At 38.0% G+C, this 15,588-nt stretch overlaps 1 pseudogene; it reads right to left on the reverse strand.

The window, feature by feature from the left end:
* The window catches only part of LOC127416715 (NAD(P) transhydrogenase, mitochondrial-like), a 32,104-nt pseudogene extending 30,498 nt beyond the window's left edge, over positions 1-1,606 (reverse strand).
* Positions 1,607-15,588: the final 13,982 nt, after the last annotated feature.

Genomic DNA, 15,588 nt, shown 5'->3' on the forward strand with positions numbered 1-15,588 from the left:
CACAGTAACCTAATAGACATACAGTTGTCCAGGTTTGGTTGTCTCGTTGTTTCCTCCAGCATCAGCTGCCAGATCCACGACCACTGAGCCGTCCCTCATACTCTCCACCATCTCACGCTTTATTAGGACTGGAACTCTTTTACCTGCACAAACACACCGCCATGAGATTGAAGGAAGGCCCTTCATAGGACTCATCATTTTTGCACTTTTGTGTTGCTTTCTGCAAAAGTTTTCATGTGGAGGTCAAAGTGGCACGTGTTGAAGCCCTGCCGCAAGTACTGTGAAAGAGCTTTAGGAGTCTGCATACTTGTATTCCCTTTAAAACTCACTGCACATGTCTTCACTGTTGTGATGTATTGTGAATGTGTTTAATACGGAGGGAGAGTGTGTGTGTTTGTTTGTTTGTTGTGTGTGTTCACCGGGAATAAGAGCGGTCCTGATAACGATGTCAACATCTTTGCATTGTTTGGCGAACAGTGTCATCTCCGCCTCCAGAAACTCTTTGGACATTTCTTTGGCGTAACCTCCGACCCCTTCACCCGATTCTGCGATTTCTACTTCCAGCGGCTCCGCCCCAAACGATTTGAACTGCTCCAGTGCTGCTGGTCTAAAGAGAGACCCATGTAAACAGAAACTTCAGACAGATGCAGATCAGATCAGTTTATAGCACAAGACAGATATGAGCTTCACAAATCACTAATCACAGTGATTCTGTGATGTGACACGTTTCCTCACTGACCTGGTGTCAAATCCTCTGACAATGGCTCCCATTGATTTAGCAGCACCAGCCGCAGCCAGACCAGCAACACCACCACCAATAACCAGCACCTACACACACAAATGCAAAGCACATCATTATAGATCTAATAACTCATTATAAATAACAATATAAAAATAAATGTTACAACAAATACAAAAAATTACAAAAAATTTCCCTTTAGTAGCACCACAACAGCTAAAGTGACTCCTAGGAGAGCTGAGGTCATTTGAGGGGAAGTGACTCCATACATCCACTAAAATTGTTGTTGATTGAGCCTAACTTGTTTTGAACCTAGAATATTACTTTAAGCTGGTGTCAAAGGGATTTTTAGTGGATGGATTTGAAGTGTCACAATAATTTTTGGGGTCACTGTATATGTGTACAGTACCTTAGCTGGAGGAACTTTCCCCGATGCTGTGATTTGACCAGTAAAAAATCTTCCAAAATGATTGGGTGCAAGAACTACAGCCTTATACCTGCAGATGAGGGACATATGAATATGTTTTATTATGATAATGATTTCCAGAGTGAGAGATAGGTGGCCATTCTCACCCTGCAATGTTGGCCATGGAACTGAGGGAGTCGTAATCCTTGGCAATGATGACCCGGGGCACCTGGTCCATTGCAAGTACAGTACATTGCTGTTTGGTCAGTTTGTCCATGAGTTCTGGGTTCTGTGCAGGATAGATGAAACTCACAAGTGTGGATTTGGGCTTCAGTAATTCTGCCTCATGCACTCATAACACCTCGTTAAAGACTAGCCCTCAAACCTGCAACACATGACACGTCAGTCACCTGCTGCAAGTCTGCGATCCACCTCAAGGACAGAAAACAAGACTGACCCATATAACTGCAGTGTGACCATATGCCCCAAATTATAGTAACAAAAATGTTTTTTTACACACAAGAAAAAACATTAAAATCAGAAACGACATCGTCATATTTCTTACCAAAATCAATACGCTTAAAATGGTTTTCCTTTTTTGGGGTAAGTTCATGAATGGTTTAAGCATAAACCGATTGGTACACCTACAGTAGATCTTTAAGTTGCACGTAATCACCTTTACTGGTGTGCTTACCAGCTCAAGTGTTGTGCGCATGACTGTTTACATTTTGCTGTCAAAAACTCAGAATGACCTGATGATTTCAAGTGAATGGTGACCTAAACTTTGAAGCTCCAAAAAGCACATAAAGGCAGCATGAAAGTACTTCATACGATTTCAGTGGTTTAATCCATGTCTTCAGAAGTAATATGATAAGTGTGGGAAAGAAACAATATTTAAGTAATTTTTCCCCCATAAAACCTCCACTTTCGACCAGCATTCCAATGCGCATTCATGAGAGGACTGAATTTCTCTTTTTTTTTTTTTTTTTTTTGCGATTTGCATTCTTTGTGCATTTAGCCACCTACTGGGCAGGGAGGAGAAAGAAAAAAAGGGAGGGACAGAGGAAAAGAGAAAACAAATCATATTTTTGCAACAGCCCAGTAGGTAGCGATATGCACAAAGAATGCAAATCACCAATATCGTGGCGATATCGATTATCCCTTCTTCATACATGAATTTAAGTCGTATTGATTATTTGAAGCTGACTTTGTGCTTTTTTGGACCTTCAAAGTTTTGGTCACCATTCACTTGCATTGTATGGACCTACAAAGCTGAAGAAAGAAGGACATACACTTCTGGGATGGCATGAGCATGAGTAAATGATGAGAGAATTTTAATTTTTGGGTGAACTACTCATTTAATGTATAATGAAAAAATCTTATTCTCATAACTGTAATGCATCCAGACATTTTACTTTGTAATTATCTTAACGATGATTATTCATTATTCTTAAATACTCAAAAACAATGATCTTTCATTTTTTTGGGAGTAGCATACACCCCCCTAAAGCGGCATATATTCTGGGAGGGGTGACTACTGCTATTGGAAAAGGTCATGAGGCATCAGTGTATTACTCCCTGCTAATTCAGAGTCTGGGGGACGGAGCTTCAACTTCTCTCAAGAGATTATGGGAGAAAGATTTAAACTTGGTATTGGAGGAGGGAGTGTGGGCTAAGATTCAAAAAAACGTCAAGTCTACATCTAGAGATTCGAGAGTGCGTCTGATGCAATTTAAGATTTTGAATCGATTATATTGGACCCCCTCTAGATTGTATAGACTTGTCTTAAAGACACACCCACCTGCTGGCGATGCCAATCAGAAGACGGGGACACAACCCAACCCAATACAGGAATTTTGGTTAAAGATTCAGGGATTTATGTGTGATGTGTTGGACACAAGGTTTTCATTTTGCCCCAGACTCTGCATTTTGGGTGATGGGGAAGTCATACATTTTGGGGATAGCCACTTGAGAGGTTGGGTCCTGGCCGGAGTTATGGTGGCCAGGCGAATAATACTCAGGGGATGGAAGACGGCTGGGGCACCCTCCTTTCGGGAGTGGTGCGGGGAGATGAGCGAGGTTGCAGCATTTGAGGAGGCAATCTTCAGAAGGTTAGGAAAGTGGTATTTGTTTAATAGGAAGTGGGGTGGATATTTGGATTTTTTGGAGGGTTCTCGGGGAGGGGCAGTGGAGAGTGATTTTTGATTTTTAATTTTTAGTTTGATGTGTATGTGCACTTGCTTTTTGAAAGTATTTTTTGTTTTAGTTTGTTTCTAATTTTTTTTTATAATTGTAAGAGACCACTGTAATGCGTGTTTGTGTCGGGTGGGGGGGATATTCGGGGGGAAAGGTTTAATTTATATATCTGATTCCGTATTTTATGTTGTATCTATTGGTTTTTTATGAATGGAATCAATAAAAATGTTAATAACAAACAAGAGCATGTCACGCAGCACAGTCGCAGGACATGTCTCAGATGGCCCTTTCCCCACAGATTCTGAGAAATACAACACACAGTTTCAAATACACACACATACACACACACACACACACTTTTTCTCAGACACAGACACTCATGTTCCAGCAGCGGTAGAACCGGGAGCAGACTGTAGGCCTCGCAGTGTGACACCTGCAGCTCTTGAGCGTCCATGCGAGAACACTTACTAGTGACGAGAGAGGGGGAAAAGTGCCAAGACACATACATAATCACAAACTCCACACACACTTCAATTCTAACACACAAATGCATTCAAAGAGCACAGATGTAAAAACAGGTTGCCACCTTTGTTGATCAATCAATTTCCATGACTTTTACAGATTTTAAAAGTAATTTTACAGACACTGCACTCAAAAAGAGCCATTTCTAGACAAGCTGAGGATAACTAGAAATATATATATATGTTCACTATAGAAATTGTTATTACTTTTGCATGACTTTTCTAGGTCTGGCAATCATCTTTTTAAAATTTCCTGATATATCCAGGTTTTCCATGACCTGTTGGAAAATTCCCTGCCATTTTAAAATATTCATAATAAAAAAAAAAAAGACTACCAGTCAACACAACTTAACAGTCTTTAACTTAAATCCTTTAGTTGACCCTAATCATAATCCTTATTTTCTCAAACCTGACCTCAAACATAACCTTTATGCACTCATTTTACTGCAATCTTTATCTGACCTTTAAACTCAATATCAACTCTGACCTCCCTTTGAAGTTCATGGAATTATACTTTGTCCTGTTACTAGTGATAGTCTTAAATTCAGATTTGTGACTTATTTCAAATACAAAACAACAAGATTAGCAGTCAACCCATATAGGTTTTTCAATGCTTAATGGCAATACCGATATCTAGAGCAGGGTGTCTGATGGCCAATATCAGTCTATCACAACTCAAGATTAACTGACCCACTGAAGGGTCTACAGGGTTTTTTTAAACATCATGCACAAGATAAATGTTAAATGACAGTTAAATGTCAGTTACTACTTAAAAATCATCCAAACATGGCATATTATGGAAGCCCATTTTTGCCACATAGGGGGAACAAAATGCAAATTTGAGATAAAGTCATAATTATTCAATAAAGGGCTCTATTTTTGTGAGTGCGCAAAGTGCAGCGCTACGCACAACCACCGTATGCAACGACTTATCCAATTTTCATGTCAGCGCAAATGGGCGTGGGTGGGAGTGTTTGCACTATCTGTGGGTGTATGAGCGCACACTGTGGGTGTATTGTATGTTAATAAAGTGGCGCAAAGCACAATTAGTTTTTTTCCTGAGAAATAGGTCATTGCACTAAGACGTTTGAAAATCATGTCTTATCTCAGTGCAAAGACCAAACTCAGTTCCTACATTTACAGTTTGGAGATTTCACCAGCGGGTGGTAATAAAGTTCATGTCCAAACTCTGAAAATATAGTGGAACATCAAATTATGCCCCTGACCATCACTGTCATTGCCCTTTTATAAAAACTTTCTATAGGTTATGGTTTATTTTTCAGTTATTATTATTATGCTTATATTTACAATTGTATTTATGATCTAATTTATATTGGAATTTTTCCTTCTGTTGTCATGTAATTTGAACGTAGAAATATTTTTGGTTTTATTTTTTTGCCGTTTCAATAAATGAATTTTTGAATTTTTCAAAATAAAAATCGACCGGTAGAAGTGAAGTGCATACCGATACAATCACTGCTAATACTAGCCATGATTTGTGTGTCAGTAGATGAAAATTATTAATAATACTTATTCTCTATAATGTAATGGAGCCTACATCTAAATTCTGATGAGAATCACATTTTCCATGCATATAAAAAAAAAACGTGTCACTGTCATGGAAATATGCCTGACATTCATCCAAGATGCAGTTAATGCACAAAAGAATGTAATTTCTATTCTTCTAATTCATTGCATACAGTCCATTTACACTACCAACGTCTTATGAATGTGCTGTCTTGGTTTATATTGCTGCTGCTTGTAAGGGAATGGACTATAAAATAGGATGCAGACGGTGCAATTACCAGAGAAGAACCTCAGAATAAATTGCACTCGACCCAGCCCATTTACGCATTGCACGTGCGATTTCACCAAACCCACTTGCTCCTAGACTTACATGATTGCACGAAAATATCAAAACTACATGGCCATGCCAACTGACTTTGCGCTTATGACTTATAGCACTCTTAAAATAGAGGCCAAAGTCTAAATTAATAAAGATAAGTCAAAATTTAGAGATAAAAATTATAAGATAGTATGTTATAATTATGCCTTTTAATCTCTAGTCTCATAATTTACTTACTGTCTCAATTTTTATTTACTATCTCATAATTTCTATTTATAATCTCATAAGAATGATTTAGCATATCATTAAGACTAACCAAAGTACTTTTTTCATGTGAAGGAAACAGTCTTCTATTGCATACACATGCATCAGGTAGTTGACAGCAAACTATTCTGAAAACATTTACAATTATTTTACATTTATTTAGCAGTTTTTATGGAGCATATATTACATGGAATATTGGTAATTTAAAAAAAATATCACACTGTAGGACCATTAAAAATTAACTTAAAGCAAAATGTTTGGTTAGAGCAGTTAAAATAAACACTTTCCTTTGTACTAGACTACAAATTTATAAATTTGGACACACCTGCACAGTCATTAAAAATCAGATAACACAGAAGGAAGCATGGGAATAATGCAATGGCCAAAAATGTTAAACAAATCAAAACAATCTCACTATTATTGTCTGGATTACAGCTTTGCACACTCTGGCCATTCTCTCAAGCAACATCATGAGGATGCACCCTGGGATGCTTTTCAAACAGCATTGAGGGAGCTTCCATTTACACTGGACACTTACTGACTGCTTTTTAAAAAAAAAAAAAAAAAAAAAAAAAAGTGTAAAGAAATTCATAGGCAGTTTATTTTTGTCTAGAAAAATAATTTAAATTCTTTAATCATAAGCCTTTCTATCAAAAGATTTTATATGATCAAGCATACATTTAGTCAAGTGTGTCCAAACGTTTGTCTGGAAATGTACATGTAAATTTTAACCTAAAGATTTGGTGTTGAATATTAAACAAAGTTCGTGGATATGTTAAATGTCAAATACCCATTACAAATACATTCTAAGCATATACACACATGCATCTGTCAGACGCAATGCAGAACAACAGATGAGGCGCTCAATTTAAGTCTCCAAACGTCTCCATGAGCAAACAGCTACTGAGATCTGAGGAGAAACAGTGTGTCTTTACCTGTCGCACCTCACTGCAGCACAAACACACGGATGAACTTCACATTTATGGCACTGTTGTGTGGTCCAGCGCGACTTCACTGTACAAACTATAAATAACTCTGTGGCAGGGCTGTGCCGGGTCTAGGCTGATGAAGCCTGAGAGACATAAGGCCGATCGGAGACGGCAGTGCGACACCTGTGTGTTTGTCTTTTTTGGTTAAGTTTATCATTAAACTATCATTTATATTATCAAGCCGGTTCTAGCCTCCTTTCCCTTTTACCCTGTTACAAACACATCATGTGATTGATATGGCAAATGGTGGCGCTGCAACATGGAGATTTAATTCAAACAACTTTATCATTTATACGATTAAAAACTCAGTTTAAGTTTATATAGGTCAGGATAAACTTGTAAAAGTATAATTAAAAAGGCAATTAACACTCCTGAGACTGCACAAACTTATCTGACAATGTCTAATTTATTGTTCTTTTGCAGTTCATTGATTTCATGATTGAATCTCTAAAGTGAATAAGTGTTCCTGAACTATACCTTTATTAACACTGGCATATACACAAAATTCCTGTATGGATGACAACGTTTGTTTAGTTAACATTTGCGAAGTAGAATCAACGCAGCTAGCTATGTTCACACTACTTAAAATGTTCTTAATTTTCATTCATTGCTTTTGGATTTCTTTTTTTTCTTTTTTTCTTTTACTGTTTTCCATTCGTTTTATTGTATATTATTATTATTATTATTATTATTATTATTATTATTATTATTATTATTATTATTATTATTACCATCACCTTTTTCCTATACATTTTTTGTTAAAGGAATGTTCCGGGCTCAATACAAGTTAAGCTCAATCGACAGCATTTGTAGCATAATACTGATCACCACAAAAAATTAGTTTGACTGGTCCCTCCTTTTCTTTAAAAAAAAACAAAACAAAAAAACAAAAAAAAACAAAAAAAGAAGCAAAAATCTGGGTTACAGTGAATCACTTACAATGGAAGTGAACGGGGATTAAAAGCAGAAATATGAAGCTTATAATTTTATAAAAGCACTTACATTCATTATTCTGATAAAACTCATGTATTATTTGAGCTGTAAAGTTTTTTAAAAGTAATTTTTACTGTCATTTTAATGTTTGTTGACATTACATTGTAATGGCAACAAAGTTGGAAAATTGGCTATAACTTTACACAGAAAAGGTTAGTAAGTGATTTTATCACACTAAAATCATGTTTACACGCATATTGTTTATCTCTTGTTCAAAAATTAGCCCCATTCACTTCCATTGTAACTGCCTCACTGTAACCTAGATTTTTGCATTTTTTAAGAAAGTGAAAATTAATTTTTGTGGTAATCAACATCATGCACAAATGCTGTCGATTGAGCTTAATTTGTATTGAATGTGGAATATTCCTTTAATTGTATCGATGCTTTGGCAATATTATTCTGTTCAAGCAATTGTCGCTGTGTGTCATTCATCTGTAGATGCGGCAGTGAAGAAGACAAGCTGCACATGTGCTGATCAAGTTGATGTGAGCTTATTGCAGCGCTGAGTTCCACACATGAACACGAGTGAAGGTAAAAAAATTCAGTGTTGGTTCACTGCATGCAATTTTATGAATATGGTTAGAAGGGGCGCCCCTATGCATTGCATACTTTGCATATATGGTTTTTACACCTCTGTATACTGTATATATACACTCACCCGCCACTTTATTAGGTGCACCTATACATCTGCTTATTCATGCGTTATCTATTCAGCCAAGTGTGGCAGCAGTGTAATGTATAAAATCATGCAGATACAGGTCAGGAGCTTCAGTTAATGTTCACATCAACCATCAGAATGGGGAAAAAATTGAATCTCAGTGATTTCGACCATGGCATGATTGCTGATGCCAGACGGGTTGATTTGAGTATTTCTGTAACTGCTGATCTCCTGGGCTTTTCACACAACAGTCTCTAGAGTGTAAAGAGAATAATGCGAAAAACAAAAAACATCCAGCGAGCAGCAGTTCTGTGGATGAAAACGCCTTGTTAATGACAGAGTTCAGAGGAGAATGGCCAGACTGGTCCAAGCTGACAGGAAGGTGACAGTAACCCAAATAAACACACATTACAACAGTGCTATGCAGAAAAGCATTCCTGAATGTACAACATGTAAAACATTGAGGTGGATGGGCTACAGAAGCAGAAGACCCCTCCAGGTACCACTACTGTCAGCTAATAACAGGAAACTGAGGCTGCAGTGGGCACAGGCTCACCAAAACTGGACAGTAGACGATTGGAAAAACATCGCCTGGTCTGACAAATCTGGATTTCTGCTGAGGTACACAAATGGTAGGCCCACTGCTGCCTCATTTTTCTGTTCTTAACTGACAGAAGTGGAACCCAATGTAGTCTTCTGTTGTTGTAGCCCATTCGCCTCAATGTTAGGGCTGGATGATTAATTTATGTATTTTTTCAATTATTTTTATTTTTATTTTTCACATTTTTTCGATTATGAAAACAAGATAATCGAGATAAAACGATTACTGTGCCACATTCCATTTCGCAATGAAACACCCGGCATCTTTAAAGCATCCTTTATTAAAGTTCAAATAATAAGGAAGCGAGTTATGAAAATAAGCTCAGAACTGGCATTTCTCTGTGCGGCCAGCGCCGCATCTATGAGTTGCGTGAAGTGACTGGGGAAGAGACTGAATCTTGTTCCGGCTGATGCACACTCTGGCGCGGGGACACTCATCACTTTGCTGCAGCTAGATTATAACGTGATGGCTCGCGACGTAGTGAATCTTTATTTTTTTCATAACCTTTGCCCCTGAATTTCTGCTAAAACAATAATGACTCTTCCTAATTTATCTTTAGTCTGTTTGAGACATTTGAATTGTAGATGCTTACTTATCAATGTAATGACTCCCCTGCTCTTACTTGAGCCAGCACTAAAGAAAACATGTCCACCCCATATCTTCCCAAATTTTTCAGCTTCCAGCGGGGAAAGATGCATTTCTTGAAGAAACACTATATCATATTTCTTACATTTGCGATTAACATTTTTATTGATTTTTCAAAGCAAAGAAAAACAAAACATATATACAATGAATCAACATTAACTCCCACTACTTCCCCTCCCCAATCAAGAACCCCACCCGACCCCAAATGAACATCCCAGTAGTCTTACATAAGTACACACATAAACAGAGAATAAAATAATAAATAAATAAATAAATAATAATAACAATAATAATAATAATAATAATAATATATATATATATATATATATATATATATATATATATATATATACATACATACATACACATACATACACACACACACACACACACACACACTATATATATATATATATATATATATATATATATATATATATATATATATATAAATATATATACACATATATATATGTGATTTAACTTCTCTAATTAGTTTGATGGAAAGGCTTTGCAATGGCAAAATAGGGGCAAGAAGTTCTTATTCAATGCAGAACCAGGGAGGGTCTCTTTCAGGTGGAAGCGACCAATGAGCCAAATGTCTGAGACCGAATGCATAATAATAAAACTAAATCTTGGGGAGGCCTAGCCCACTTTTGTCAATCGGCCTATGTAACTTATTGAAATGAAATCTGGGGCGCTTACCACTCCAAATGAAAGACTTCGCTATGCTCTCAAATTGCTTGAAATAAGAGAGGGGGACATCTACCGGGAGAGACTATAGCAAGTAGTTAAATTATGGAATACAATTCATTTTAATAACATTAACCTTCCCAATCATCGATAAATGTAATGAAGCCCACCTGTCTACATCGCTCGAAAAGATTTTTATTAAAGGGTCAAAATTAACTCTGACTAAATCAGACAAATTTGTTGGCAATAAAATGCCCAAATACTTAATGCCCTGTTTGGGCCACTGGAAGGCGCCTGGCTGGAAGGCCGTTACCGGACAGAATGCAGTCAGAGCCAAAGCTTCGGATTTAGATCAATTGACTTTGTATCCTGAGAACTTTGAAAAGGAATTAATAATTCTGTGGAGGCAAGGCATAGATCTAGTAGGGTCAGAGAAGAAGAATAAAATATCATCTGCGTAAAGCAAAAGCTTATGCGCCACACCTCCTGCAATCACCCCTGGAAAATCATCCTCCTTTCTTATCGCGGCTGATAATGGTTCCAGGGCAAGACAGAACAATAGTGGGGAAAGAGGGCAACCCTGCCGGGTGCCCCTATCCAGAATAAAATAATCTGAAATTAATCAATTTGTTTGTACCTCCGCTACAGGGTGTCTATAAAGTAACTTAATCCATCCAATAAAAGTATTTCCGAACCCATATATTTCTAAAATCTTAAAAAGATAATCCCATTCTACCATATCAAACGCCTTTTCGGCGTCAAGTGAGATGGCAGCGACCGGAGTCTGATCATTCGCCACTGACCACATGATATTGATGAAACGCCTAATATTATCAGAAGAGCTACGGCCCTGAATAAACCCCACCTGATCTATATGTATAAGAGATGTCATAACTTTAATTAATCGGTTAGCCAGACTTTTTGACAAAAAATTTTACATCTAGCTGGATCAGAGAAATAGGACGGTAACATTTACACTCACTTGGATCTTTGTCCTTTTTAAGAATCAGATTGATCCGGGCTTGTGTCATGGTTGGGGGAAGCTTTCCATTCTTTAATGATTCCGTATAAACTTCTAACAAAAGTGGAGCCAATTCTGTAGCATAACATCTAGAAAATTAAGCCATGCCTGTGTGTAAGACATTTATTACCTCGTCAAGCTCCTCCAAGGTTATCTCCAATTTTTTTGCTTAGTCATCAATTTAGGGAGTTCTAATGGTTCCACAAATTTTCGAATATCTTCATCAGTAGACGAAGACGTGGAACTATAGAGATCAAGATAGAATTCTTTAAAAGCATTATTAATATCAATGGCCGAGGTAAAAACGTCACCACCAGCAGATTTCACTGAGGGAATGGTAGAAAAAGACTCTCTCTGCTTTATATATCTATCCAAAAGCTTCCCTGCTTTGTCCCCTGACTCAAAGTATGACTGTCTTGCCCTGAACAACCAAAACTCCACTTTCCGTGACAAAATAGTATTATATCTGTATTTCAGTCGGGTCAATTCTTTGAGACCATCAGACGACATTCGGCACTTCAGCTCTGCCTCGGCACTTTTAATATTTCCTTCCAACTCCACGAGTTCTTGTGCTTTGGATTTTTTGGTGAATGAGGCATAATGTATGATCCGACCCCTAAGAACTGCCTTAAGTGCCTCCCAAGCCACATCCACAAAGAATACTGAGGACCAGTTGGTCTCCATATAAACACTGATTTCAGTCTTTAACATTTGTTGGAAATCAGGATTTTGCAAAAGGGATACATTAAAGCGCCAACTATATGATTTCTTTTTCTCTGTATGTGGCAACATCTTTAAGTTCACCAGGGCATTTCCAATTGAGCAATCAACAACAGATGAAATGAGGGACTTAGATATAAAAAAAATAAAAAAATATATTCTAGAGTAAATCTTATGAACTGATGAAAAAAATGTATAATCCCTACCAGATGGGTTCAAAAGTCGCCAGATATCTGCAAGACCAAGATTTTTGCACATCCTGTGAAGCATCAATGTTGCTCTAGGGGGCTTGCACACTTTTGCTTCACTATGATCAAGGACTGAGTCCATCAAAAGATTAAAGTCTCCTCCCAATATTATATCATGAGGGGTGCCAGCGGCTTGCAACATCCCATCAAGATCTATAAAAAAGCCCTGATCATCAGTGTTAGGTGCGTAAATATTATCTAAAATCAGCCTTTGCCCCTGAATTTCTCCTAAAACAACAATGACTCTTCCTAATGTATCTTTAATATGTTTGACATTTGAATTGTAGATGCTTATTTATCATTGTAATGACTCCCCTGCTCTTACTTAAACCAGCACTAAAGAAAACATGTGCACCCCATATCTTACCAAATTTTTCAGCTTCTTGCGGGGAGAGATTTGTCTCTTGAAGAAACACTATATCATATTTCTTACGTTTAAGAAAAGTAATAACCTTCCTTCTTTTTATGGGGTGCCCCAACCCATTCACATTCCATGTGGAGAGAGACAACTTATTCATATTAACATTTGACATATTGATATAATAAAAATAAAAAAATGTGTGTGTCAAAAACAAGATTACACAGACCACATTACCCATTAATGCAACAATCAAACCCCAAACTTCCCCCTGAACAAAACAAACAGAAAAAAGAAAAACATGCGCATTAACCCCGCGCACGACAGCGCCAACCGGCGTCTATCCCTCAAAACTCAAAGAGTCCATGTACGCCTACGAGAACCCCCGCAACAACTTTGCCATCGGATTATTGAAGTCCGGTGTTTCTGCACAAATTTTGTGAGGCAAAATTACATAACAGAAAATACTTTGTAAAACAGACCCCAGCCAACAGGCAGAATAACAGAAAAAACATGTAGATTCATTCACAGAACTGTCTTGAAGGTGTGTTCCTCCACAAAATAAACTCCAGCTGATATAAAGCCGTTCAGTTTCCTCAAGACAAACAATTGTTCAGTGAGCCGGCTGTTATGAGTGCAGCAGATGAGGTAATCATTCTACTGTCCCTTAAAAATACTCCACAAAAACAAACTCCAGCCAACAGGAGGCATAAGCACAAAGAACGAACAGATTTATCCACAACTGTCCCGAAGTAGTGTAATTCCACAAAACAAGCTCCAGCCGCTAGGTGGAGCCAGCATGAAAAACAAAACCGGCATCCTGGTTCCTCGGATGATCAATAGCCAAACTAACTCGAAGGCCACGCAAAAAAAACAAAAAAACACCATAACTTACTCAGCCAGTCAACTTTATAAAAGACGTCCTTTATGTGAGCACACAAGTGTATAGATATTTTGCGGTCATCCATAGTGTCCATTCTCGATCTGGCCGGGAACTTCAGTGTAAAAAAAATCTTCCGTCAATGCAAAAGTTTCTTGGAGTCATGCCATAAAACAAACTCCAGCCGCTAGACAGAGACAACGCAAAAAGAAACAAAAATGGCACCCAGCTTTCTCAGATAATAGAGTTCCTCAACCGCGAGGCAGTCCGCTAATATAAGAAACATCAAATGGCCTACTCCAATGTATTTATAGAGGAGAGTGCCTGTTTTGGACATGTAAATACTTTGCGACCATTCTTCGTTTCTATTCTCAGTTTGGCCGGGAACATCAATGCAAAAGCGATCTTCTGTTGGTGTAAGAGTTTCTTGCATTCCCTGAACCGATTGTGTTTCTCTCTTGTCGAATTCGCAAAGTCCGGGAACAAGAAAATATTATGGTTCTTCCAAGAAAGCTTCCCTTTACTCCTCACCTGGCACAACAAGAGATCTTTATCAGATGATTTCAGAAATTTGGCCAGAATCGATCGGGGCCTGTCTTCCTCAGCAGATCTTTGAGCCGGGACCCTGTGAGCTCGCTCGATTTCCAGTTTATGGCCTGTTATGTCGAGCAGACTCGGGAAGAGCTTGTCCAGGAATTTCACCATATCTCTGCCCTCATCATGCTCAGGAGTTCCAACAATTCGTATGTTATTCCTTCGGCTCATATTTTCGAAATATTCCAGTTTTTCCAAAATTAATTCCAAATCTGTTTTGGACGCAGGTGGATTAGCGGATAATTCCCTTTCCGATGACTCAAGATAATCGATTCGTTTATCAACTTCTGTCACTCTTGTAACCAACTCAGAGAATTTTGTTTCCATCGCCGTAATCGATCGACGTATTACAGTGAGATCCTCCAAGTCAGCAACAACCTTCGTCAGCATCACCGAGATGTTGGACAACTGACGCTGAATTTCATCTCCCAACGCGCCATCCAAATCGAGTCCTCGGCTTGCAGTCCCGTCAGAGGCCTCAGCTTGAACACGTAAGTGTCTTTTAATGTCTCCAGAGTCTGAGGATTTTGACTTCTTTGCCATGTTTATCTCAAAGAGCAAGTATGTAACTGAGTGTATCGAATCTCACCGGATTATAACATGAAAATAATTAAAAAACTAGCAAAGTTCGCAGAGCTCGTGTCTCACACGTCTGCTTCTTGCATGGCATCACGTGAACCCCCGTGTGTATGTATTTAAAGTATATGTTTTATTGTTTTTTATTTGTTGTGTGAAACCACATACTGATAAATTGTGTAAAGTAGTCTTTGATTGTCTTATATAAATGACAATTCAAGGCATATAATTGTAAGATGGTTTTAGTAGTAGCTATTAAAGGGATAGTTCACCCTCATGAAATCCCAGGTGTGTATTGCTTTCTTTCTTCTGCAGAACACATTTAAAGAAAAATATCTTAGCTCAGTAGGTCCTTAAAATGCATGTGGATGGCAGCAGAATGCACGTTCACAAAAGTGCTGAGTTCCCACGGTCTCTCGTGTGACGTATTCGCATTGCATGTTACGGACGTAATCTCACGTTCTTCTCTCGGTTGAGACATCCAGGATAAGCACACAAATGCACCATTGTGAGTAAACAAACAGATACAAATACAGATCTAAACCAAAACTGACAAAGCTTCTGTACAGCGTTCCTCCTCCTCACTTGTAAACAGTGCTGCTCTTCCGGCTGTGACGCACATGCGTCAGTTCTCGCGTGT

This window comes from Myxocyprinus asiaticus, chromosome 26, assembly GCF_019703515.2.
Source record: "Myxocyprinus asiaticus isolate MX2 ecotype Aquarium Trade chromosome 26, UBuf_Myxa_2, whole genome shotgun sequence".
NCBI classification, from domain to species: Eukaryota; Metazoa; Chordata; class Actinopteri; order Cypriniformes; family Catostomidae; genus Myxocyprinus; species Myxocyprinus asiaticus.